The following is a 26,916-nucleotide window of genomic DNA, read 5'->3' as shown; positions in this document are numbered from 1 at the left end:
CCGGCATCACTGGCCCACTAGCCACTTACGCTCAGCATCCGTCCTCCGAACAGAGTGGGATCTCTGCTCTCGCGACTCCACTCTGGACGGTCAATGAAGGCAAGCCAGAGGCGGGGACCGCTTCCTCGTCAGTTTTCACTCCGACCAGCCAACTAAGGCAAGCCGGAGATGAGGAAGGGTGACTTCCCCCTGGAGCACTCAGGTACCGCGGGGTCACTACTCCCCGTCACCTCGCCTCAACGTGCCCTGCGGGCACCTAGAGCTGTTTATTATTATTATTATCAGCCCATATTGTCCCACTGCAGGGCAAAGGCCTCCCTTCCCTCTTTCCATCTATCTCTGTCTAAAGCTATTTGGTGCCAATCTTTAGTATGAGAGTCCAACTCATCTCGCCATCTCTTTCTGGGCCTTCCGCGTTGTCGTTTTCTGTCAACTGGGACCCATTCAGTGGTTGTTTTTGCCCAGCGATCATCCGACATGCGGCAGATGTGACCGGCCCAATTCCATTTTAATTTTGCAGCTGTGTGGCCAACATCAGCAATTTGCGTCTTTGAGCGCAGTACTGATACGGATACTGCGCTCCATTGCTCTTTGGCATACCCCGATTACGGACTTTTGACGATCTGTTAATGACCAAGTTTGCGCTCCGTATGTGAGTATGGGGAGGATGCATATGTCCATGAGCATCTTTTATTTATATTATTATGTATGTACTCGATGAGTATTTCTCTCTTGCGGAATATAGAGCAACTAGACTGTCAATTTATTTAGAAGTATCTGGATACTATACATCAGTTATCTGGCTGCCAAAACTGTGAAATTTGTTTACAATATTTGATCAGCGCCCCTAGCGTGTTCCGTTAGAACTATTACCTTCAAATAATTTAAATATAAGACATACCTACGCTACCAATACAAAGTGTATAAAATCCGCCTACCATGTTGCCGTGGTCTGAAGGCATTTATTATTTATTCACTGCATTTTCAATATTCGTATCGGTGCAATAGCAGTCAAAAACTGGTCCACGTGCACTTACATCACTGTCCATGAAACGTGCCTCCTTATGCATCGTTAATCTTGTTTATTATACTATTTATTATATCAAGCACACGACTATACGGACAAGAGGGGAATTTTTAAAATTACGCTTGTATCCACTTTGATTTAGATTGCGCAGTTGTACCTGTAGCGTTTTATGACTTTTGTGCATTTGAAGTTATGTATGATGCAGTTATTTGGTAGTTTATAAAGTGCTTTTGTAACTTAATGCTGCGTTTGTTGAAACTTATTTGATGTCTTAAGTTATACAATGAGAAAGTCTGAGTCTCAGTTATGCTTTCACGGGAATTTTCCTGAGCTCTGAGGCGGTCAAAGTCCGGGACCAAAACTAGTTTTTAGGGTTCCGTACCCAAAGAGTATAAACGTGACCCTATCACTGTGACTTTGTTGTCTGTCTTTCACCAGGCTGCATCTCAAGAATCATGATTGTTAGTCACCTAAAAGTTTCAAACTGTGATTTCTTTTACCGTTTTCAAAATAGTATTACGGAAACCGCTGTATGCAAGTAACTCTCACTCTTTGATTTATTATCCTTATCGCCAGTGCACTTCATAAAACATTTTATTTCATATTCTATGATCTTAAATCTTGCCTCATTCGAATGCCTTGTCACGGAGAGACGACAAAACAAATGCTTAACACTCGTGTCAATGTAACATTACTATGTTTAGAAGTAGGGTCTATACGCCTACTAGCTTGACCTTTGATTAATTTTGTCACTTGTCCCAGACGGAGTGTTGTTAATCTTAACAGTGAAAGAAACAATAACAAAATCAAAATATATGTTGGTGTCCTTTATCAAAATGCATTCGATGCAATTTAAATGCAATACATTAACTCTGCATTTACAAATAAAATAACTAATAATACAATTTTACAATAGTCAAAATCTAGTACATCACCAGACACATCTGAATACCAGTATTTTACGTGAAGCGACTGCCTATCCGACCTCCACAACCCAGTTACCTGGGCTATTACACGATAGCCTTCAGTAAGATTGGTTGACAGACTTCCAACGACTTTACTTACTACTAGTAACGACTGACAAAGATGACAAGGGAAACCCACAATATAACGTGCCTTTTGGAAACACGTAGATACTCAATAATTATGTATAATATGACCACTCTTCCACAGACCAACCGCGGCAAGCGTAGCTTAACCCCATAGATCGTTCCGCACGACTGTGGTTACCATAGCTACGAGCTCTTCAACTACAAAAGTCTAAAATTCACTATTAATCTTCCATAAAAAACAGCTTACATTCTTTTATCTCTAACAATGCAACTCGCAAATGCAAGCGCAATTGTCTTTACAAGATCTAATATAATATATCTTTTCAAAAGGAAATAGTATCGACAAGATACAATATGCATTGTAATTCAATATCCCTGCACCGCAACCAGGTTTTTCTTCATTCACTACATGCGAATTTATACTCTGACATCTGGTCAATAAGGTATAAATTTGCAGTTTGGTAACCAATGCAGTTATGTTAAATCTGGAAGCGCCTTTATTGCTGTCTAGTGAAATAAAAATGTTAAATTGCTTTGTTCACTTTTAGTTAGTAATTCTAGTCAGTTGTTAATAAGTTGAATTCAAATAGAGTTATTTTATATTGGTTTTTATTTCAATAGCCTTTTTTTATTTCACTATACGGAGGGAAGTTAGTTGAAAATTATTCGAACGACTCATAGTCCCGTGTTTTGTAACTTTACATATAATTTTATTATTGTTGTCTTACAAGTTAACGTTGTGTAAGGTATTTAACTTATCATAATTTCCTTAAGCCACGTTTATTTATAAAGCATTACAAATCGACATCCTCGTACTATTTTAGCCTAACCTTCCATGTTCAATACACTAACCCGTGGCGCTTCTTAGTGCCACGCAATTTGTTATTCCCGCAATTTATTAATATAACCTTCCATGTTCAATACACTAACCCGTTTCGCTACTTAGTGCAGCAATCATTTTATTATTGTCTCATCTAGTAACAATAGATCCGGAACCATGGATTAAATTGAGTTGCGGAACAGATTCTCAAAGACTAGCCGTCATACCGCTACGATTCCAGAATTTTAATATGTTATTACATTTTATTGTATTACAAATTATCGCAAATTTACACACTTTGTGTCAATTTCAGTAGTTACCAATAACTTATCCTAGAGATAAAATAAAACTTTATAAACATCTGGGTATTATTGAACTGTTGTTTAAGTGAGTAAGTAAGTAAGTGAGTAAGTATAATATTAATATTATTTTTATCGCATCTTAAAGTTTGACGTGCCCGATATAAAACAATAGACTCTCTACCTCTTTAACCATATGCTAGGAACTAGAAATCAGTAACAACTCTTTGGCTAACACGGTAGTCGAACGGCATGATTAACAATCATATATACTACAGACCACGAAACCTGAGACTAATATTCATACATTAATAAGTACATCCAGAAGATCTACTAGCAAGAGCTTTTTATACTTTAACAAAAAAAACATAGTTATAATTCATAAATCGACTCGTCTTAAATCTGAAACAAATTCATATTCTTATTAGTATTCAGTAGAGCTTCCAAGATCATCGCATGCACCAAAATAAAGTGCAATCTTTGTTGTAACTCAAGCTGTTTCCCGATTGTATCTGCCCTTACGCTTCTAAATGGTTAAGATATTGTCTTGAATTTTAAAGAAGTCGTCTCGCTTGAAACCATGAATAATCTGTGGTTATGTGAGGAGATGGTAGTTCTGTTTGTTTCGTTTTTACTGTTTTTTGGTTAAACTGATTGGTATGAAATTATGAAAAGCAATAGTTGATGTTTGGGAAAGTCCATTGGCTATTTTCGTTTTAAAAACACGCAGATACGATGATTTTTAATCTCTGTAAAATATGCTTTATTAATTAGTATTATTAAAAAAAAATCCTGTCACAGATTTGATTACCAATCGCTAATGAGAAATATTATTTCCTATAAAAAGAAAATCATTTACTTTACCAGACCTAGACATGAAACCCGAACCCTGACTATTCGTAGTCGCATAAAACGCAACGACTATAATCATGTAGCATTCAATAAAATAATTTAGTGATCCTTTACATTTTAATAAAATATTAATAACTATTACGTCAGAAAAATGCACCAAAAAATTTATACGAAAACCTCCCAAAAATATTTCCAAAAGGAAAAAACACTGTGTTCGCGAGCACACCACTTAGTTGGTACATTCAGGAACAAAATCTGTATGCGGGTGACACACGCTATGATTTAAAAAAACGTGACTTCCAAAACGCAGGGAGTTTCCAATGGATTACAATAAAACACCGACTCGCTATATGATGTAAATCACGAGTAAATAAAAGCGAGGTTCGAATCCTGGAACAGAATATTTGTGTGATGAGTATCTGTTCTGAGTTTGGAATTTATCTATGTATCTGTATTATTACATAGTATAAAGCAAAGTTGCTATCCGCGAATGTCTCTATGTCAGTAAGTACATACATACATCAATGTATGTTAGATACTTAAAACTATGCAACAGTTTTTGAAGTTTTTTTTAATGGGGTGATTCAAGAAGGCTTATTTGTAAAAGTATTTTTTGTAAAATAACTTTTTAAACCGGGCGAAGTCAGGGCGAGCCGCTAGTTTAAATATATTTAGAAGTATACTTACACACATACATACATAAAATCAAGCCTTTTTCCAGTAGGGGTAGGTTAAGACTAAATAATGCCACTTGGTACAATGCTTACAAACTTACTTTGCTTCATTCACATTCATACATCTAAGAAATATAAAAGTATTGATTACTAGTTGTCTGGTTACATACAATACAAGCTCTACTTAGTTTGAATTCAGATGACTGTGTTTCAGCTGTTTTTACATGCCGTCCACTACACATTAACGCAAAATAAAACCCACTATGCGGCTACCCATCTATAGCCCGTTCGCGCTAAAGTAACTTTATACTCTTGATTATTTACCAACCAGCAAGCGCAACTTTTTAAAGGGCGATTGGAATCACAATTTTCGGAGCACAGACATGTCGGGGATATAGCTCAGTGGCAGAGCAATCGACTGCAGATCGATAGGTCCCCGGTTCAAATCCGGGTGTCCCCTTTTTTAAGATTTCTCACTTTATATTTTGTGATATTTTCGATCATTGTTTTGTGAAATTTTCTTTTATTTATGTAGCTTTATGTATAAATGAAAACAGATTATAAAATGGACACAATATTGTCCTGTTTTCTTTTTATTTATAACAACAAAATAATTGTGGCTTTACAACGTCTGAATAAGTATCACTTAGCTTGTTAAGTGGAAATCGCTCTATTCATAAAAAATATGGGCCATGGGCATTTTTTTAACAAATGTCGGTGAAATTAACGAGTGGAATATTGACAGAACTTTTTATACATTTCCTTCACTTAACATCTTATCGTTTTATCTATACGATAGGCTATCTGACACTTATCTAGGAGTCTGAAAACTGGTTTTTAAAGTCACAAACCGTAGAAAAATATACTTACAGTTTGCAAGAGTTAGTTTTTTATTGCAAAGTTATCTTAATAGTTCTTCTGTTAGTTCCATTGTAAAAGTTTCAGAAAATGAATGCCAAAGTATTTTTTCAAGATGTCTATCTCAACTGTTTAAAACTGTTTTATTTTTTCTAACCTTAGACTGTTTTTGTGCAGTAGTGTATATGACTACTGATCACGAGATCCAGGTTCGAGTTCACAGTCGGATAAAATGATTTTTCTAATTGTGTTAGAATATTTCTCAATAGTCGCCCGGAGGTGGGTTAGGTTTGCGGTATATGGCACAAGACTTCCATTACATGGGACTAATATTGTGAATGGCGAAACATGGCTCTGTGCTAGCTGCCGAAGTGTAAGCATTTTATACACGTCTGCATTCACATTCGGTTTAGTAGTCATAATTTTTTTTGGAGACCATACATATTTTTCAATACAACTCTTTTCTGAATTGTCATCGACAGTATCTGTCTGTGTGCATCTTATTATTCTATCATAATCTGTCAGATAGAAATTACTTCAAAAATGTCAGCTGTCTTATTTGCTACGTGGTTTTTAATTTATATTTATTTAATTCCAACCAAAGGTTTCTTATCATCGCGGTTTCGGAACTCCCATGAGTACGTGGCACCACCAGAAACTTGGTTACATCCTAGCGAAATACCTAAAGATTTGTATGAAAATCTAGTGGACGAGATACCCGAGCTTAAAGAAGGACTCGGACCTTTGCGGGAACCAAATGTCGAAGTACGATCGTCTTCCACAACTACTGGTGACCCTTCGAACCTTCTTCCCTTTCTTAAGTACAAGGAGGAAAGGAAAGAAAAACCTGAAAAACCACCAGAAGTCAGAAGAGGGAGTGACGAGGATGAGGATAGTGACAGTGACTACGTTCCTTCTTCAACATTTGCTTTACCAGTAATCAACAGTTCTTACATCCCACCGCCGAGTGCAAAACTAAATGACTCAAAAGAATTGTACGGGCGACAGCGTTATAGACCGCCAAAATGGGATCACCAGTACTGGGAAATATATGCAGCTTTTCAAAAGAAACCTGAAATCACTTGTTACTACTGCGGGACACAGGACAGAGGAATTCCTACGAACCCAATTTGCAATGATATTTTTGACTCCGATGACTGGCGTACCAGAATATTGGCCCGGTATTTCCGCATGGAATGCATTTATCACTCATGGAGAGATAATGTTAGAAGAAAGGAAGTCTGGTTCAACGGTTGGGAATACTATTGGCACGCAGGTTTGAAAAGACAAATGCTTGGTAGGTTTAGAAAAGGTAAGAATAAGGGGTGTTTCAAGCGATTTTTGGATGTTGGGAAAGTGTATACATCGCGAGGGTGTCGTAAATATTGGCCGCACAGTACGTATAGTTACGTTGGTCATCGTTTCCAAAGAATAGAAGCTGCTATGCATAATATAAAAGATGGTTGTATGGCGTCCCCTGCCGCATCTCTTACTCCATTCAGTCGAGCTATTTCTCTCTTCGCTAGGTACCACGTTTGCGTTTGCAGTACCAAGTACTGCAACGGGAAGTCGCATGATAGAATATCTATTTTTAGTTTTATTTTAGCTATTTCTATGAATTATGTTGTACGATTAATTTATTTTTAGTAAATCTATTTTAATTTTAATCTTGTTTGTTTCCTTAAACAATCATTTAGTGCTTAGCTATCATGAAAATATTTTAATTTTTGTTGGGGATTTCAGAAGGCCGATCAGATTGATTAGAAATTTGTAATCAGAAAAAACAAGAAAAGCATTCCCTAATGAAAAGACCTATGGGGGAAAATCAGTAAATATGTCGATTACGAGTTTTACTTGGGTCTATATTTTGGCGTTTCAGTTTTATATAGGCTCTGGATGCATCAACTTTTTGCTATTGACAATGTTAGTCCCATGTAATATGGGGCTTACTTCGAGCTAAAATTGAGAAGTGTTCGAATATAAATTAGCAAAGACCAATTGTACTCTACCCGATCAAATACAAATTAGAAAAAATAACTCGAGAATCGTACTGGAGACCTCATGAACAGCAGTCGCATACACTACCCGTTTCGATAAAGGCAGTCAATTTCCAATTAATAAAAAATCCATTCATTTATCACACGTCAGAGCCGTAACCGCCTGCGGTATACAATAAACTTATATACCACGCGTTATTAACTCCCGAATGAAAACATCGGGCCGATACTTGATTTAGTGTTATTAAACTGTCATACGCCAGCCCTCAGGGGGCCTGTGAGGTCCACGGAACAATAGCAGTCTATTAACGCGTTAACATACTGTAAGCGTATGCACTGTACAACCAAAAAGTTGGAATTTAAAGTTTGATGGGTGATTTCAATCGGGTTTTGTTTTAGTAGAAAAAAATATTTTACAATGATTTTTATTTGTATTATGTTGTTAACAGTACGTTAACCAGTCCAGTGATGTGAGTTACAAATCATTGTTCTACTAAAATTTATGAAAAACAGAAGGTTTTCAATTTTCGCCTCTAAACAATCTTGGTTTTATATAGTAGCAAGCTACTCGATTATAGCTACCAAGGATGTTACCAAACTTTTGGCTGCTACCTACATAAGACTAACAAAATAGGATAAAATCTTACACTAACCAGGAATTAAAGCTGGAGCCTCATGATAGGCTGCGTTATAAAAATTTAAACACACTTTGACTTATCTGGAAATCGAACCTGGGAGATTTATAACATTCTGGTTAAACAGATTTACCTAGAAATTAGCATGTGTCTAATAAAAATATAAACCCACTTTGCCTGATTCAGAACTCGAATCCAGGCTCTCTTGACTATCGCTAGCGCATACAATCTTTCGGACCACGGATTATATTATCAATATTTTATTTCATAAAGTCCGGTCTGTTAGCACAAAATAAATTACAGGAGTTGAATTAAATATCGAAGTTGTTCGTTCCGCTATTCCCAGTTGTGTTGTGAATTCATATCATTTCACATTTTTGTTCGAAACAATGCAATTTCTACTACGTTGGCTAATTACCCTGTATCCCTCGTGAAAAACATTTATACAAATTTTATAAAATGCAAAAATCTATTTCTTTTTATTATCCTGTCGTCTAAAAAGGTGAACCAATTTTGATCAAATTCAATGAATAGATAGTTGAAGATCCAGGAAACATTATATTAATAAGTCAATCCCTATTTGGCTGAATAGAGGGATAAAACTTTGTACGTAAACGAGAACGCGAGGAGCAGCTAGTCTTAAATTTACAAACGTGTTATTTTTTTGTTTCCTTTTCATTACCTGTAAACTTTGACCTAGTCTATTATCAACTTGGTACATAAACGTCGATGTATTAAGTTTGCTTGTAAAACTACTTAGTATTTTGTATACCTGGTACAGAGTTAGGGAGTTTTAATGCTTTAACCTTATATTTGTCGGATGTAGTCTGTTACGAGAGTGCGAGACGCTAAGAGATAGTGTGCATTTGCGATTGCGATCTAAATGCGAAAATATGGGAGGATTTTTTTTTGCTACCCTATCTAAGAATAAATTTTGTACGGAATTTAATGGGAGATGCCAAAAATGAAGCTTATATTTTAATAAAATTATCTGATTAACCATATTGAATGCTTTCTAACTTAAGTATTTCTAACGCATACCTATCATTCAGCGGTCAGCATGCTGTAAGTGCTAGAAGTAGGCCAAGTTTCGAAACGGATATTTCCCAACTTGAAGAATATTCCATGCTCACATAAAGCGCTCTTTGCTTATGGCTAGGCATAAGTCAGCGGTCAGCATGCTTTAAGGGCAAGAGATAAACTTTTCGAAACCTACAAACCGTTTACATTACCGCATCACTTGAGAGTGACGCTTTAAGTAGCGCTATTTTGGCCGCTAGCTATAGATAAATTTATGTAAAAAGCAGATTAGCGCCCCTATCGGTTGTCACAGGAATTAATTGCTAAAAACATTTAAATATCAATTCCTGGTCGATAGTACTTACCGACTGTAGAAAAAAAGCGGTTACATTGACGACAATACGATGCCAATCCACTTCGTAGTCCTCAGTACTGCGATTAGTCGTTATATAGAAGAGTTTTTTCTCCGTAAAATGTCGCGAAGTGCGGCATTTTCCTTAGCAGCAAACGACTTGCATCTGCGAAGTGAGCTGTCAACAAGTTCGCGTTAATAGCTGCACATTGTAGTGTAAGGACATGCATAGTACTGACGTAGACGACTGGAGTACGAATGAAGAATACTTGTTTTTGTTATTTGAATGTTTGTAATAGCTTGTATATATTTTTAAGTGCTTTGAGGTTATTTCTAGGAAGATTGGATTTTAACTCAAATAGTTGCTAATATGTTATACATGTAAGGGTTTTATACTACGTCTAACTTACGCAAGATTACATTTAGGATTGTCGTATAGAGAAAAAAAATATTCGCGTCAAGCAAGCTAAATATGAACACGATCAAAACTTTAGGCTTTTGTGGCTATGCAACTGAACATTATGTTAGTGAATAGCTGGAAATCCGAGGTCAATCATGTGGCTGTTCGTTCAAAAAACAATAAAAATATTACCCCGATTTTAAACGGGACAACTATCTGGGAATCAAAGGCACGACACCTACGCGCAACTGTGTGGTGACTTTTACAACTACGATACGGACGTCGCATTCCAGCATTAAAGAACTGACAAGTCAACCAACATCAGTAAAGTTTGTACCCAAACCTTCGGGGAACGGTGGCACAAACGGAATACCTCAAAATAACTGGAATCCAGAACCGTAGAGTTACGTTCAAATATGATTTGTCCCTTAAAGTAAACAGGCGACAGTTAGTTTTAACTAAATTTCAAGCGACAGTGGACAAGCTGTGTCACTTTGAGTTCAGTCTCAATTCTCGGAAGCTCTTACTTGCTATAAAATAATATTGCATATCGTAAGTTAGTCGGTTTGTATCTTTCAATTATATATAGTGGTTTTCTAGTCTCGGTGCCATCGTTTGACAAACTTTTAAAAATATATGTACTTAATAACTAGAGTAAATTAGTTTCTTCAAAATTTTCTTTGAGTGCCACGACGATGAGCTTTTTTAACTCAAAATTACTGAATAAATACGCAAAATGCTTAGGCTATTCTTAATAGTAGATAGTTGTTGGAAATTGCACTTTCTAATGATTATCTAAGGTTTGCTGTACTCATACGCGGTTCTTTACGTTCGGTTCGGCAATATTTATCGTACATTCATTTCATTTTTTCTCATTTTCTTTTAAAATACAACTCCCGCACTAAGAACAGCTGTTCTTGTGTTGCGGGGACTTACTAACATACAAACAACGGACACAAAGCACAATCAGACCCGAAACAATTATTTGTTCGATCCACAAATAATTGTCCTGTGTGGGAATCGAACCCACGACCTCTCGATGCAATGGTTGCGGCGTGGTGACCTAAACCAATGCGCCACGCTACACATTAAAATCAACTTGACTCACTTGCTCGGCTAGGGCCAATCGGGTTCATCTACACATATTCGGTTTTGCCGCCCAGCTAGGCCGATTAATGCTGATCCGAATATGTGTGTACCAAGCCTGACCTCCATTATTCCTTAAAACACCATAAATCACCAAGATACATACTAAAGTTGCCATTGCTATTGGATACACCATATTGGAAATCATTTCTCTTTTTTGCTTCTCTATCACCTAGTCAAATATAATCTCTAAAAATACAGATGCTTAGCTATGAAACCGTAATAGACTGACCAAACTACAATTGCTTTTATGACATATAGAAGTACCCATATTTCTTTGTATTCCCGTACCAAAAACCCAATTTGAAAATGTCCAAAGTACTTTGCCATACAAGTTTGTGTATTTTAGTTTTCTGCTTACTCTGGCAAACGTAATTTAGCTCGCTAATAGGTAAACAAGGCCAAATTCCTGGCGAGGTCCCGCTACAACGAATAATTAGTTTGTGGTGTACGACGGAACCCAAACTCAATTTTAAAATAGCAAGTCTTTCAGTACTAGAAATTGTGTCGCTAGGTATCTACTGTTTTGTAAATACCTACATACTTACATACTCAATATTACGCCTTTTTTCCTTAATGGTAGGCAGATACCAAAGAACACTACTTGGTTCGATCCTTACAAACTTCCCTTGCCTCATTCACATCCACACAATTTGCCGTGATTTATTGACATCATGTCCTGTTTCGATGAAATATGCCTATATTTTAATGTACTTTCTTTGTTTTGTAAATATTATTGAAAATTTTAAGTAACCAATTTGTCAATCTAGGTTATACACTATCTTTATAAGTTTCACCGAAGTCCGTTCAGTAGTTTTTGTGTGAAAGAGTCAAATACATTTCTCAAAAACTTTTGCATTCATATTATAAATAGGGTTTAAAAATGTGTGACTTTAGTAAAGTCTTGAAAATAACATTATTATAAGGTCTTAAAGTTGTATTTACTTTCCTCAGGTGTATGATACACGTATAATGTATGGAAGTAGATTTTAAATTAAAGTTCTCGCGCAGGGCTCATGTAATTAGTTCACACCGCGAGACGGAGGCCAATTTTAAAACAACTTTCGTGTTACGATGATACTGTGAAACACTGTGTAAAGAAAGATGGAGGAAATTTTGTTTCAAAAGCAAAATGGAAATAAATACCGAAAAATCTTTAATTCTTAGTATTTAAAAACAAGTTCTTCGGAACAAAAAAATAAAATATGCCCTAAAAAGACATACAGGCTATGTCCGCGATGTCTTGCATAAGGGTCAGATGAGTAGTATGTTCTCAGCTTCTCCTATGGAAACAAGATGTGGTTTTTGTATGTATGTATATATTTTTGTTAAGTATTAATAAAACCATAAAATCTAATCAAACCAAAACATAAACGTACAAAATAGAGTAATACTTCAATAAATTATAAAATCGTAAACCCAAACAAAGGGTTTTAAAAGCTAGTGGTTAATTTATGGTTAATATCAGCTAAGTCGCTTAAAACCATCCCCTAAGGTGTAAAACCTTTTATGGTATAAATCCATTTATGGGTATTTTATTACAGTTGGTTAATTACGGCCTCTAATTGTCGGAAACTTTGAGATTCGGCTTTAAAACAATGTTACAGTTTCTGTTTTATGTTGGTTACACGATAAGTTCATTTGGAAAAGTTTAAGAACCTCCGTGTTTTGAGATTCCAAGTTTTCTTCGGGCTTGTTTACTTTTAGGGTTCTGTAAGTATTGATTAATAAAAATAACCAGATTTTTCTTGAAATCGTTATCTGCGTAAGTAAAAAGAGAACAAATGAGTACTGATGCACTTAAGTTTAACCAAGTGTAACCACTAACGGCAGACATTTTTTTTTAACCTAGGGAATGATATGGTGGTCTTGAGGAGGTAGTGTAAATTGTTACAACTGGTAAAAGGAGCATAGGAAATAAAAAAAGTTATTTAACTACATTTTAAACCGTATTTACGACAACCCATTCACATTCTAGTAAAAGAATAGAATATGATATTTAGAAGCTTTTAAAGCCTTTATCCAACATTTTTGAATTTCTATACCCTTAAAATACCGAATAGAATTTATACATACATACTCAAGGTAAAGTAGATTATGTAACGAAACAGGCTCCCTTGTGTCTCGAGACGTAGTAAAATAAAACAAGAATCTCCTTCTAACTAATTAAACAGTAATTTTATAAATGCTACCGTAAAAACTCGAAACACGTAAAACTGTGGGTTAACTCGTAAAAAAATTGTGAATGAAGACAACTTTCAGGCATTTTAGTAATAAGTATAATATATTATTATTTTTTTCATATTTAACCAAAAATCAATTCATTTATAAATAAACATATTTTTTGATAAAATTGCTTAAACGAAGCTTCGAATTCGGATTCGAACCCAATACATGTAGATGGCAACTTAAATTAAAACTTTTAGTTTGTCACAGATTTTTCAAAATTCTGGACATTATCTTTATTTGATGTGTTTATTCAGCACTGAAGTTAAAAGTTTTCTAGATAATTATATTTATTTTTTAGATATAACCTTTTTAACAAATATAAAATACATGCAATGTGTCACCAACGTCAAATATTTTTCGGGAAAAATATCAGGTTTAAAAAAATATATAATGTTAATCGCTTTGTGATCGTGTTACAGATTACAAAAGGTCGTAAATCAATTTATCTTCGAAGGTGACTGAACCGAACACTTTGTCTAACCTAAAATTTCATTTCAGTAAAGCAAGGCATCAAAATCTATTAGTTTTCTTCAGGCCGAAACCGCGATAATTTGATTCTCCGAGATCGATCAACAACCTTTCAGCTGAAACCAAACATAAAACACAATTATGCTTAACTTTTTGATATTCCAAACGGGAGCTTTGGACTTCTACTTCATTATAACTCCCAAAAATACTTTGTAAATATCTAATTATTCATTTTGCTAACTTTCTAACTGAACAAACAGATTGTCTTGGTTGAAGTTTGATTGTGTATAGGGCGGGGCGTGATTCGGCTTTCGGCTATTATATAATAATATTATATTGTTAATTTGATATATTATCAGTAATAACTGTCAATTTTCAAGTAGTCATTGCATTCGGCTATCGGAGGCAAGGCTTAACATCTCGAACATTCCGGTTGAAGAACCATGCTCAACTTTTGTTTGTAACTTAAACTCAACTCCAAAATATTTTTTAGATAGGAAAGGATGTACATATATTTGTCGTTCAAATGTGCTCATTGTACACACATCAACACTGTCTAGGGATATTTTGTATTTACTCAATTATCTCAAAATTTATTAAAGATAACATACAACATGTATATATTTCTATAAAGCCCATTTATCTGACTATACTTCAGAATAAAAAAAAACTCTAATTATTTTGCGTCAACAATTTTATACTTAAATAAATAAAAAACTAAAATAATGGTAAAACTAACAATGAATGTTTTTCTTCAGAAAATGTGAAAAATAAGAAAAAGTTATTGTTTTTAGCAGTTTTGTGAAAAATCAGTAGTCTATAAAGCCATCTATGACATTTATAGCAGTCCTGCAGCGATTTTTCATAATTTGAATAGAGTTATCCAAGTCGTACTGCGATATATTGTCCCAGGTCCGGCTAAGATGCAAAAAAGTGGCTCTTCCGTTGCAATGTTCGCAGGGAAATTCCTCAAAGCTCTTCTTTGGGGCATACTCCACGCGTGCTCTATGGGTTTTAGGTCAGGTGATTGAGCGAGCCAGCTTAAGACCGATTTGTCGTGTTCCTGTAACCATCTCGTCACCGCTCTTGCTGTGTGCGGACGGGTGTTATCGTGAATGAGGGTGAATTCTTGGCCCATTTAAAGTTTATGGGGGTAGATTATCGGCATTAGCACCTCATTACGGTATTTTTTAGCCGTAATGGTGTTTCTGATCCAAACGCGGTCTGTTCGTTCACCGAGAATAATTTTCGCCCAAACCATCATTGTCCCGCCGTGCTATGAATGGACTTCCTGAGGATATTGCAGACGGCTATCACGACCAGAGACTCGCCAAACACGTACTCTACGTGAATCGAAATGAAAACCGAACCGGGACTCATCGGTAAACAGTAATACAGACTACGGGTTATCATCCCAGAGCAAAAGTACAGGGAACCGACTCTAGTGTTCGTCCGCGATTTCCTCAGCAGAGTGCTGGAGTACGAAGCGGTCTGCGAGCGTGAAAGTTATCTTCATGCAGCATTTTCCTCGCAGTTTGGTCACTCACAAGCAACTGGGGCTCTGACTGGAGCCTCCGAACCAACTGCATGGCCGTAACATTTGGTTCTCTTCTCACGGCAATTTGCAAAAATCGGTCTTGTCGATAAGTGGTTATTCGCTTTCCCCCTGGATATCTTTCAACCACTTTACTAGTAGCGCGGTAGGATGACTATAACCTAGATATCACGTTTTGTCTTGTTCCAATCTCGTCAGCAATACTCCGTTGAGGAGCCACAGCGTAGAGCATGCCCACTGCCCTTAGCATTGCTTCTCTCGTTATATAGCGCCGCTGCATGATGCACACAATAGATTTAACTCGAAATTAATCGATAACTTGTTATAAAACTTAAATCTGGCACAAAAAATATCCCGATACTACAGTAGTTAAACAAAACTTGCGGACTTCGCAACCATTATGCCGCGTAATTATTTTATTTTTAATTATTTTTTATAAATTCAAATTTAGAATCATCCAAAAAGGTTTAAAAAATAGTCTTTTATCAAAAGATTTTTAAACTAACCACTATTTTTTGAGTTTAAGAACTTTATACAAAATATCCCTAGACGGTGTTGATGTGTGTATTTTTATCTAATCCTTACTGTCCCATTACTGGTTCTCCTCCCGGAGTAAGGGAGGGGTTAGGCCTAGAGTCCACGCTGGCCAAGTGTAGGTTAGGGACAATGTATTAACTACAAAAATAAAAACACAATAGCGACTATGATGATCGTTTAATATTTTGAGCATCTAATGGATATATAACATTTTAAATCGTTATAAATGAAGTAGGTTTTCGGCTTTCGGCTCTTATAATTTTCTAACAAGTTTTATATTTCGGCGAAATTAATCTGTAACATGAGAAAATTTGATGAAGTCAATATTAATTTTTGTTCTATACATTGTTAATTAATTTTTCGATAGTCAATCTTTATGAGCAGTTTTAGTTTGTTTGATTGTTTAAACGCTTATTGTAGACTCAAAGAAAATTATTATGTGTGTATTATCTTATTTAGAGGTTTTGAAGTAGAGTTCCGGTTGTTGTGTACTTATGCTGTAATTATGTTATAATTTTAAGAGAAAATCTTAAATTAAGAAATTGATTAACAACGTAATAGGGTAGTATTTTAATTTGTGATGTTATGCTATTAAACATTGAAAATTCAAAAAAAAATATTGTACCAATATTATTCTGTACAAACGATACAAATACTACGAAATCATTATATGTAGCCATGTATTTTTCAAAAACATGTTCTAGTAAGGAAACCAAAAAGAAACGATTTAACAATAAACGTTTCTTCTCAAGATAAACAAACTTACAACAAGAATTCAATTTGTTCTCAACGATTTCAAAAGTGGATGAAAATATTAAAATACCTTCCGGTCTTAATACTCGTGGGATAGAGTTGGTATATTTTAAATTGGAAAAACTTAAGATTTAGCCTCCCAAAGGCGAGGAACTTGAGTTTATTTAGCGAGTCTACTGGGGAGGTTCACGGCCGGTCGAGAGGACTGGAACTCAAAAGGACACCAGGCGGCGCCACTTGTGACTACGGTCTATGATTACTCTAGGACACATTTCTGTGGATAGTGACAAAATGTATAGAATTTTGCTGTGTGAATTTGTAAAATTTTGTTTTTAAAGTATAGTGTAAAAGTTGTATTTTTTAGATTTGAATAAGATATTGTAAAATTCAGTGTTGACTTGTAGAATTTTGTTTTCAAAATGTAAAAGATATATTTTCTAAATTTGAACGAGATATTGTAAAATGAAATTGCACTTATATAACAAAACTAACGACGAAATTTCAGCTGAAAATAAGTAACGAAACCGTTACGTAGTACTTACCTACATATTTCTTTAAATTATTTACACTCTCTTTCCAAGAAAAGTTATATCTCAATGATCTCTGGTGTTACAGAAAGGTCTGAGTATCTCTTTCTAAGTCCCCTTTTCTTTTAAGATATCAGGAAACCTGAGGAATTTTTTGGACGTCTATCAATTGCCTCTAACCTCCGAGCAGACATTAAAGACACTACCTTTAATACTCCACAGCAGATGCAACTATTAAGATCGTCACGATAATATACTAAATTAAATCTACCCTCTCTTGATCGTCAATTATTATCAGAGAGACGTAAAAAGAAAAAAAAAACATTATATCATACACACAAAAGTAGTTGCCCAAATAAATAATACAAACCAATTCCTAAACTTTTTATTGCTTAATGACATTCTCATACACAGATAGTCAATAACGAGAGAAACTGGAAACCCATGGGATAACCGTATGACTTCATGTATTATGTATGAACACTGCAGCTAATGGTGGCAATTCTCATGTCCACACTGATTATAATGTTAGTTCTATTTTTAATGAAGGTTGAAAGGGAATGGAGATTTTCCTTTCGTTTCCTGGTACGGTTGGTATTATTGTTTGAGCACAAATGTATGTGATTGTATAAGAAAATAATGTTATACCTACTTACAATAATAATAAATTTAACTCATTAATGTCCCAGTGCTGGGCAAACGTCTCCTCTCGTGATAAGGGAGAGGTTAAGCACCAGTCTACTACGCTGGTCAAGTGCGGGGATAAAATAACTGAAACAAAATGAACTAATAAAATTAATGTACAAATGTTCTGTTATACAGAATAATGATCCAAATGCTCAACGATCACTTTCAAAGCATTATTTTAAGTAAACGATAGGATACCAACGTTATTAGATTAATTAGTTTAATTAACCCTGTAATCTGTTTGTTCGAAATTGCCAATCTTTATTAAAACAATCTTCAAAACTTCATCAAAAAATCACTATTCGTAATTTTAAATTTTCTATACATAAATCGAAATCATAACACTCTACAATATGAGAATAACCCCATTGTCACCGTACAAACCAATTTAAACCTTATTTATCGAGCACAAATACAAATGATATCTCTTTGCTTATTCATTAATTTCACTTGTCAAATTCAATCTATCTATCCTAATAATGAATTAAGGTTGAACAAATAAAATCGTATTGCGGGAAGCGTGACGTTTGGTTAAATACACGATTAATTATTATGGTTTCGGCCTTACCGTGTTTATTTTGCATAGAAATTTGATGACAAATTTTGAACTTAATAACTACTAATAAACAGTAACTGCGTATATTATAGAATGCGGGAATTAACGCGAACTCGCAATTTACCTTGGAATCAAATGTTGGCCATTACCATGGCCGTGGGACGTGGAGTATCTAATTGGAGATACCGCGTCCTGACCACTTTATGGTGACTGTTGAAGGAACACCGTTAGGTTTTTAGTCGGTATGCCCAAATTTAAAGCCGGAACGCCTAGCTGGCGGGAGAGCCCGACCGTCCGCCACTTTCTCCCTGGAGCGGGACATGCAGAAAATGACGAAAAAAAAGGCTACACTGGCCGTTGTTTCAGGGTGACAGTCAGCCTTTTTTGAATTCTATTATTTAATAAACATGCAAAGCAAAAGTATTAAAGTTATTATTAACTGTGTAGATTTCCAAAATGGGCTACGTCTTTTTCTGTGACATATCAGTAATGTTGACTGACTCGTAAGAGTTAGTGATTGCCAGGAGTCAGGAAGACGTAAATATCCGTACCTAAATGAAAATTTCAAATCAAATCATTTTATGGTGTGATTTTGGGTACAGTAAGGTCTTACAAAGTATTTCGTCTCTCCAAAAACTTGCCAATGGGATTAAACACTTAGCGCATGTAATTATGAAAGTATTTTTTTTCAAATTGCAGTAGTTACTAAATTTACTGTCAAAATTCACCGGAATACAGAAAAGAGATAAAAGTAATGTCGCACTCTTCCTAAAAATAAAAGAAAGTCAAAACAAAATGCGTTATAATCCTTCCTACAGTCTATTATATTGAATACTCAGTATTCATACATTATTAACTTCCACTATATTATACTATCAAGCTATTCAAGTGTAGAACCTCATTTAAATACAAATGAATGCGAGAGTTGAAGCGATTGCTTCGTACAATTGGAACGGGAATGCACCATATATATTGATTTTATATAACTACTGAAACGTGTGGCTTCGTTTGAGTTTATAGTTTTATATTAAATTTTACTTTTATTTCGGCAGTTTATAAATTTCTGAGAGGTGATTTCATACTGCTATCGACTATTGACTTGTCGGTAACCGGCTGAATACCGAAAAATTTTGAATGAAAATTTTGTCAGCGCCTCTAGCGGGTGCTAGGAACTAATTTTGATGCAAATTTTAATATCAAAGTCTCAATTTTCTGTTTCTACAGAGAGTCTCTTTCTTTCTGTAGAATATATAGCTACTGTTTTTTTACTTTTTTAATATTATAATTTTCTACAAAACTAATACACACGCGGTATTAAGTAATTCTTCTGTTTGCAGCAGCGCAATTCTGTTAAGTCAAAATTATCGACTATTGAAAGTTAACCATATAAAATGTACTGTAAAATTAGTTCCTACAGAACTGCTAGAGGCGCTGTTCACATTTTCGTACAATTCTCGATAGCTAGCCGGTTCTTAATAGTCGATTGTGGTAAAGAATCGAGCTACAGTTTACAAACACTGCCTACGTTACTTGTGTCAAAACGTCAAGCAAGGTAAAACGCATGGCATGCAATTATTCAAACCGAACACGTGACATGAAAGCACCGAGACTCATGGCAAGACACGTTGAGGTACAAACAATGATTATTACTGTAATATACATACAATATATTATTATTTTTTCTTACAGGGATAAGCAAAGCCTAAAAAAGCCACTTTATACGATCATTACAAACTTCCCTTGCTTTATTCGCATCCGTTTCATTTTGTCGTACAGGATTAAGTATAAAATATTTTCAATTTACACCCATACATACTTAAATTTTCACCATATTTTTGCAGCTTTACAATGAATGGCAGAGGCATTACTAAAATGTTGTGTCTAAGACTTGTCACCAAAATGTTAAACATTCCTTACGGATTTATACTACTAATTTTTATGTATTTCTAACGCCCAAATGTTATAGTTTACCGCATATAATTGAACGGACAAACAAACACACATTCACATTCTCAACAAGTATGGATGACAGTAGATATTCCGCGATTTCTTGTATAGTCCTCTATGAATAGGAACCTCATTTATTATTGAATGTCGGGAGATATTGTCCTCGAGTAATTCCGGGGTTTATGCTTGTATGTATTTGAATATGTGCAGTCATATATTAACTTTAGTTTATAGAGAACTTGGTTCATTAGACTGCACTTTGACTACCGTGAAATTTGATTTTGATGTAATCTTCCCGGTCACTGTAACGGTCTCCTCCTGGAATTAGGAAAGTGTTAGGCCAAAGTCCCAAGTCGCACTTGGCCAGCGTGGTGGACTCTAGGCTTAACCTTTTCTCATACCGAGAGAAGACTCTTGCCCTGCAGTGGGACATTAATGGGTCAAATTTATTTATTTGTTATTTAGACAGAGATCCATAAAGAAAGAGACGGAATGATATTCATTACTGTTTATAATATGAGCATGGAGCATGTCGTCCTGTGTGCCTTCCTGAATCTGCCGAAGTTTAGTGACCATTAAATTAAGATTCTTCTATTCACTTAAATAGCCTTTAAATGAAATGTTGTTGTCTATACGATAAAAGTAATTAATTATCTCTTTCTTCGTCTCATGGCCACTTGAAAAGAAAATCAATACAGAACCTAGATTCGGAGCTCATTTCACCAATTTACTGGAAATATATGGCGTACATACTTAAAGTAATTGTAACAGCCACTGCCGCAGGCAAAAGCCATTAGTAAAATAAACGTGGTCATAATTTTCGTTCTCAAAGCATACTAATTATAGTTTACATGAGAAACAAACAGCTTCCGAGAATATAATTATGTTTCTATACTAGCCTGTGACCGCGGTTGTCGGTCATATAAACGTGTTTATCTCAAAAATTATTTCATTAATTTTGATACAATGTACTGCAATTTTAAAGCCTAGTTTATACGCTTTTTAACTGTTAAAGTTTCATCAAAATATATTCCGTAGTTCTGGCGTTATTCTCAAAGAGAGTAATAAGTGTGTTGATGGACTAAGTATATGAGAGAAGGCTGCAATTGCCTGCAATAGTTTGAAAAAGTACTATGATAATGATGAAGGTCAAAATTACAAGCACGTCTTTTGACATAACTTAAATACGCAATTTAGGTATACTGTCTCGATGAACTAAATATATGCTGTTTTCCTGATGGTTTAGTCTCTAAGATAAGCAATGGTACCGCGGCCAAATTGTAGATGGATAGACATTTGAACTTGTGAGAGGCGAGTGAAAACTAGAAAAAAAAATCACGAATTAATGAATGGTACGTAATTTCAACGCACAAACGAACACAGACATTATAATTACGTACTGAATAACTAAACATAGATCCAATGTATCGGCATAAACATTGTGTGGTGGCCGGACCACACAATCTAAACTATGTGGTCACTCGGTGTCGAAAATAATTAGAATTTGATAGGTATTTGAATTAAAACAACACGTGTTACGGATGTTGATTGATAGTGTGGTCAGTGTTATTATTTGGATAAATTCTGAATATGGATATGAGAGTGGAAATATTTGTTAGATAAATGCTGTTGAGTTGATTGATTGTTCGATTAGATTTAGTGCTAGTGTTTTGTTTGTTATCATATTTTGTGAAAGGTTAAAATATTTGGAAACGTTGTCTTCAAGGTTTGCCTTTTAAGCCAGCTTCTTCTAGTACTCATCGTATTCATAAGGATGACATTACTGCTGGTTGACTTTTAGCCCCCAAAAAGCTGTCGTTTATTAAGAAATTTCATATAACAATAGTGAACTGTTGAAGGAAATGCAATGATTACCCGTTATGCCGACAAGCTTTGAGCCAAAGGTCGTTGACTGTTGCGGTATCAAAGAGGTACTTATACTGTGCATTTTTCCTGGCTTGAAAACCAATTAAGACACTATGATGGCGATCAATTAGCTGCTAGTTGATTTTAATATATAGTAATATGTTACAACGAATCAATTAAAAAACGTAATATTATTATATTTAAATATTAAATGTAAACATTTGAACTCCAATTAAACCGCGACACACTGACAATACACGCAATCAAGAAACAAAAAGCAGCAAAATAAATACGAAATTAAAAACAAACACCGTTTTATTTTAGCGATGCGGTTGAAAGCAAGCAAGCAGTTAATAAGAGCCGACCACACCCGACCACACTCGAGCGCATCACGACCACACATCGCCCAACAATATAGTTTCGTTTAAAAACTAATTAATTTAACAATAAATATAATTATTGGTTTATGATTTAAGCTTTCTATTTGGTGGTCAGTGTTTAATACGAATTTGTGGTCGTTTCTAGTTAGTTGTTTGACCTTCAGACGAAATTCTGGTTAAAGCTGTTATTAGCATATTTTTGGAATAAATACAAGTTGTTTGAAAGGTATTATTTTTTAGAGAATGAAAAAATATAGCCTAAGGATTGAAGGTAGACTTTGAATGATAGAAGTTTTGGATTAGAAAAAGTAATCCCTACTTATTACGATAAAAGGAAACATCGTGATGAAATCTTGCTTGTTAAGTGCCCAACTACTGGTAAAAACCAAAACTGTATTGATATATTTGATAGATTTAACATTTTAAAAGATAAATAAATATTTTCAGTATTTTTTTCCATTATTTTTTTATTTTACTCATGGATCATTTAGATTCATACTATATTTACTTTTCATTGTTACAACTGAATATAATTATCTCATAATCCATAGCTTATACAAACGTCATTAGTGGATTAAGGCATAATTAGGTAAGCTAAATTATTAATTATGTTTGTGTTATAATTGCTAAATTACAATAGAATACTTTATTCATCATAAAATAATATAAAAAGTGTAGTCGCTTTTTAAGGCAATTTATTTTCAACACATACATTTTTTTTTAAACCACTCCCGCACTAACTATTGCTCTCGTGTCGCGAGGACTTTTACAAACATACAAGCAACGGACACAAAAGCACAACCAGACCCGAAACAATTATTTGTGGATCGCACAAATAATTGTCCCTTGTGGGAATCGAACCCATGACCCACGGAGGCAGTGATTATTTACATTACATACATGACGCCTGTTATAGCCGAAGTTTAGGCAGAGGTGTATGACATATAGCCTTTAGTTTTAAATACCTCTCGTCAATAATAATGTATTTTACATGTGATAGAATCTATACGATTTAGCTATTGTCTTACCCGGGCATGTTACTAAATTTCAGGCTACAGCACCTGAGAAAAATCTTAATATAACTAGGATAAAACCATTAGCACTTTGCTTAACTCGGGAATCAAACCCAAGACTAAACTGTAGCGCTACCATGAGTTGGTAACTATAGTCTCCCGGAGACACTGTAGTTCTCGTAAAACTCGAACAGCGCCTCTAGCGGATAGTTAAGGTACCAAAATTGCTTCCATGGGTCGCCATATTTAATAACGTGTAGTTAAATTAAACAACAGTGAATGTAGATTGGCTTTGTCGTTCATTCTTTCCCTATTTGAGCCCACTGTTGTAGTTGCGTTCTCACGTTAACTACTCTAGTTTTTAACTACGCCAACTCATGGTAGGGCTACAGGCTATTTTTGGAAATATTTTTTGGTGTAATTTACCTTGACTAGCGTGGTGGACTCCAGATCTAACCCCTTCCGCGTTCGGGAGGAGATCCTTGCCTAATAATAGAACAGTCTTGGGCTAAAAAAATATTCAATCAGTTCAATATTTTACCTGCAATATCGTAACGCACGAAATATCTTGATAGCTTATTCCTAACATAGTTTATTTATTATAATAATTAATCGTGTTATCTGTATTATAATCTAATTATTCTCAGGTTTAATTAAGCAGCTATTGTAATGTGTTACCTTGCGTAAACTTAATTAGTTAGCATCGATCTTAGAGTTAATTATAATAACTTACATACATTTTTCAATGTATTCTTGGTGGTTGACTTGTGGTCTCTCCTGTCAAGCAGTAGTAAATTTTCTCAATATTTTTTTTACTTAAAAGACAACTTTTGCACTAAGAATTTGCTCTTGTGTCGCGAGGACTTTTACAAATATACAAAAATGGACACAAAGTACAACTAGACCCGAAACAACAATGAGAGGATCGCAGAAATATTTTTTCTGTGCAGGAATCGAGCCCACGACCTCTCGATGCACGGATAATGGCGAGGTGACTATCTTAACCACTGCGCCACAAAGGCCGGAGGCTTAAATGAAATGGTAACATTTGTTATGCCTCTTTTATCTGAAGTATTTAAAAACACTTTTGTAAATGCATAAATATTTCGATTTATCTGACTTTTAAATCAGACTGACTGATACTTCTCACATGGGATATCATAATATGACATATCTATACTAATATTATAAAGCTGAAGAGTTCGTCTGATTGTTTGTTTGAACGCGCTAATCTCAGGAAATACTGTTTCGATTTGAAAAATCCTTTCAGCGTTAGATATCATCACGCTACGACCAATAGGAGCAGAGTATCATTAAAAATGTTACAAAAACGGGCAATAATATGACCCATTCTCTCTTATATGACGCAAGCGAAGCTGCGTGGGTCAGCTAGTTTGTTTTATTAATCTTCCACCTTGACTTGCAATGACTTGTGAAGTGTAACATAACAAGCTAAAGAAACACACCTTAGTTTAGATCCAAACGGTTAGTAACCTTACAGTTATCGCCAGGGTAACCATAAAACAGCCTTTACAGAAATCCTTTGAACAAATTTGGTTACGATCTCAGCAGACCTGAAGATTTATTGTTCGTAAATGTTGTCCCTTGTAGAAGGGTAAAAAATGGTAAACCTTTAGTGAATTTGTATGTATTCAGAGTAATAATGTAGTAAGTGATAGTGGAAGTGAACGTTTTGTAGATTGTAGATGTAAGTCTATAGCAATGAGAATATTAAGATCTAGCTTCAGTCTGCAACTTAACCCTCGTGAAAAGATATTAAGTATAAAAAAATTCATATTCAGGTTATGAATAACCTACCTATCTGTCTTAATGATATCTGTTAAGTAATTTTTGCGTGAAAGTTCAGCAAACATCCGTACATTTTAAATACTTTCTTTGTATGGTAAAATGTATCCTTTTTGTTTATACAGGCTGTAAACTCTTTGCTTGCTAGAGTTTATATAAATCCATATATGTAATCGTTTTTAGCGAAAACGTTACAAACTTACATTTAATTTTATTCTCACAAACTTTATTAGTATAGAGTATGAAAGTAATGGCCTCTTTTCTAAAAAATGGACTTGGATTCAATACCCGGGTCAATAAATTACAACAACTAAAACAATTTAAAACAACAATACCAGTATTTAAATTAATCAGTTTCAAAACAATTTAAGTGAAAATCAATGAAATATGTCATTTAATAGGAGAAATTAGTGTAATTTTGCCAAATGCTGATCGCGTTCAATCATGGCCGATTAGTTAAAATATTTCAATAGTTAGCCTGTAAATTATATCCGGCTATAAATTACAGTAATACCTAATGAAGATCAATCATTGAATTGTTTGGTTTAATTTATATAAATTAAATGCCGTAACAGGGGACATATTGTGAGCTATGTTTATCTAGACTTAAACCGGTTTTTTGTTGAAGACTATAGTTTGTGGAGGTCACATATTTTCGGTTCGGATGTTCAGACCAGTTTCGTTACTGAATCGAGCAAAGTAAAATTGTTTTTTATTCTAATTTCTATTTTCAAATATTTCATATCGATTTAGATTTTTGTAACTTGTCTCATTATTAAACAATACAAAGAATAAGGCTTTGTTGGTAGTAATTAGGTAAAATATATAAAGACGACGCTTAGCACCCAAACCTTATAAATTATTTTAAGTCATAGACTCCTAATGTTTAAAATATTAGTAGGCATTAAATATTTTAAACATTAAAAGTGAACAAATAAAATATTAATTATAATATCGCTCGTAAAACACGATTCCTAGATCAATATCGAAAAAAAAGATGGCGTCCTGTTCGCAATTCTCGATATTGTCACGTTTTCAATTCGGAGTCTGATCGATATCTCGATTCTCGATGTATCTCGAGCTGAACGTGTACCTGTGCTTCCACTTAATTGACTATTTTGGCCGAGTTTCCGAATCGATATCCGATCTTTCAACGGTTCGAAAAATTTCTGGAGCGTTTCAAGAAATTCTGTTACTTTTTCATTGATTGTGTAAAGTTTTGTGTTACAATTGTGGCTAATAAAGAAAAATTACTCTTCTGAGAATTGCTTACACTTTACGGTGCACGGACAAGCGGTAGTTTAAAATATGCAAACAAAAGATAAATTATAACTGGAAGAGCTGCACAAATGCATACCTGAGATAAGTTTTAAAATATGCGAACAACGAACAATGTACAATTGGAAGGTACAAAGTGTCGATCACACAACCCGTTTGAGAAGCTATATCACGAGACAAAG

General features: G+C 34.8%; 1 protein-coding gene and 1 non-coding gene across 2 annotated transcripts in view; both read left to right on the top strand.

Moving 5' to 3' along the window:
* Positions 1–26,916, top strand: part of LOC142980068 (zwei Ig domain protein zig-8-like) — a 505,717-nt gene that overhangs the window by 67,162 nt on the left and 411,639 nt on the right. The window lies entirely within an intron of this gene.
* On the top strand, positions 5,113–5,184 carry TRNAC-GCA (transfer RNA cysteine (anticodon GCA)). Its single transcript has one exon. It is a non-coding gene; the product is annotated as a tRNA-Cys (tRNA).

This window comes from Anticarsia gemmatalis, chromosome 17, assembly GCF_050436995.1.
Source record: "Anticarsia gemmatalis isolate Benzon Research Colony breed Stoneville strain chromosome 17, ilAntGemm2 primary, whole genome shotgun sequence".
In the NCBI taxonomy this organism is placed as follows: Eukaryota; Metazoa; Arthropoda; class Insecta; order Lepidoptera; family Erebidae; genus Anticarsia; species Anticarsia gemmatalis.
This window is presented reverse-complemented; position numbering and strand designations above follow the sequence as displayed.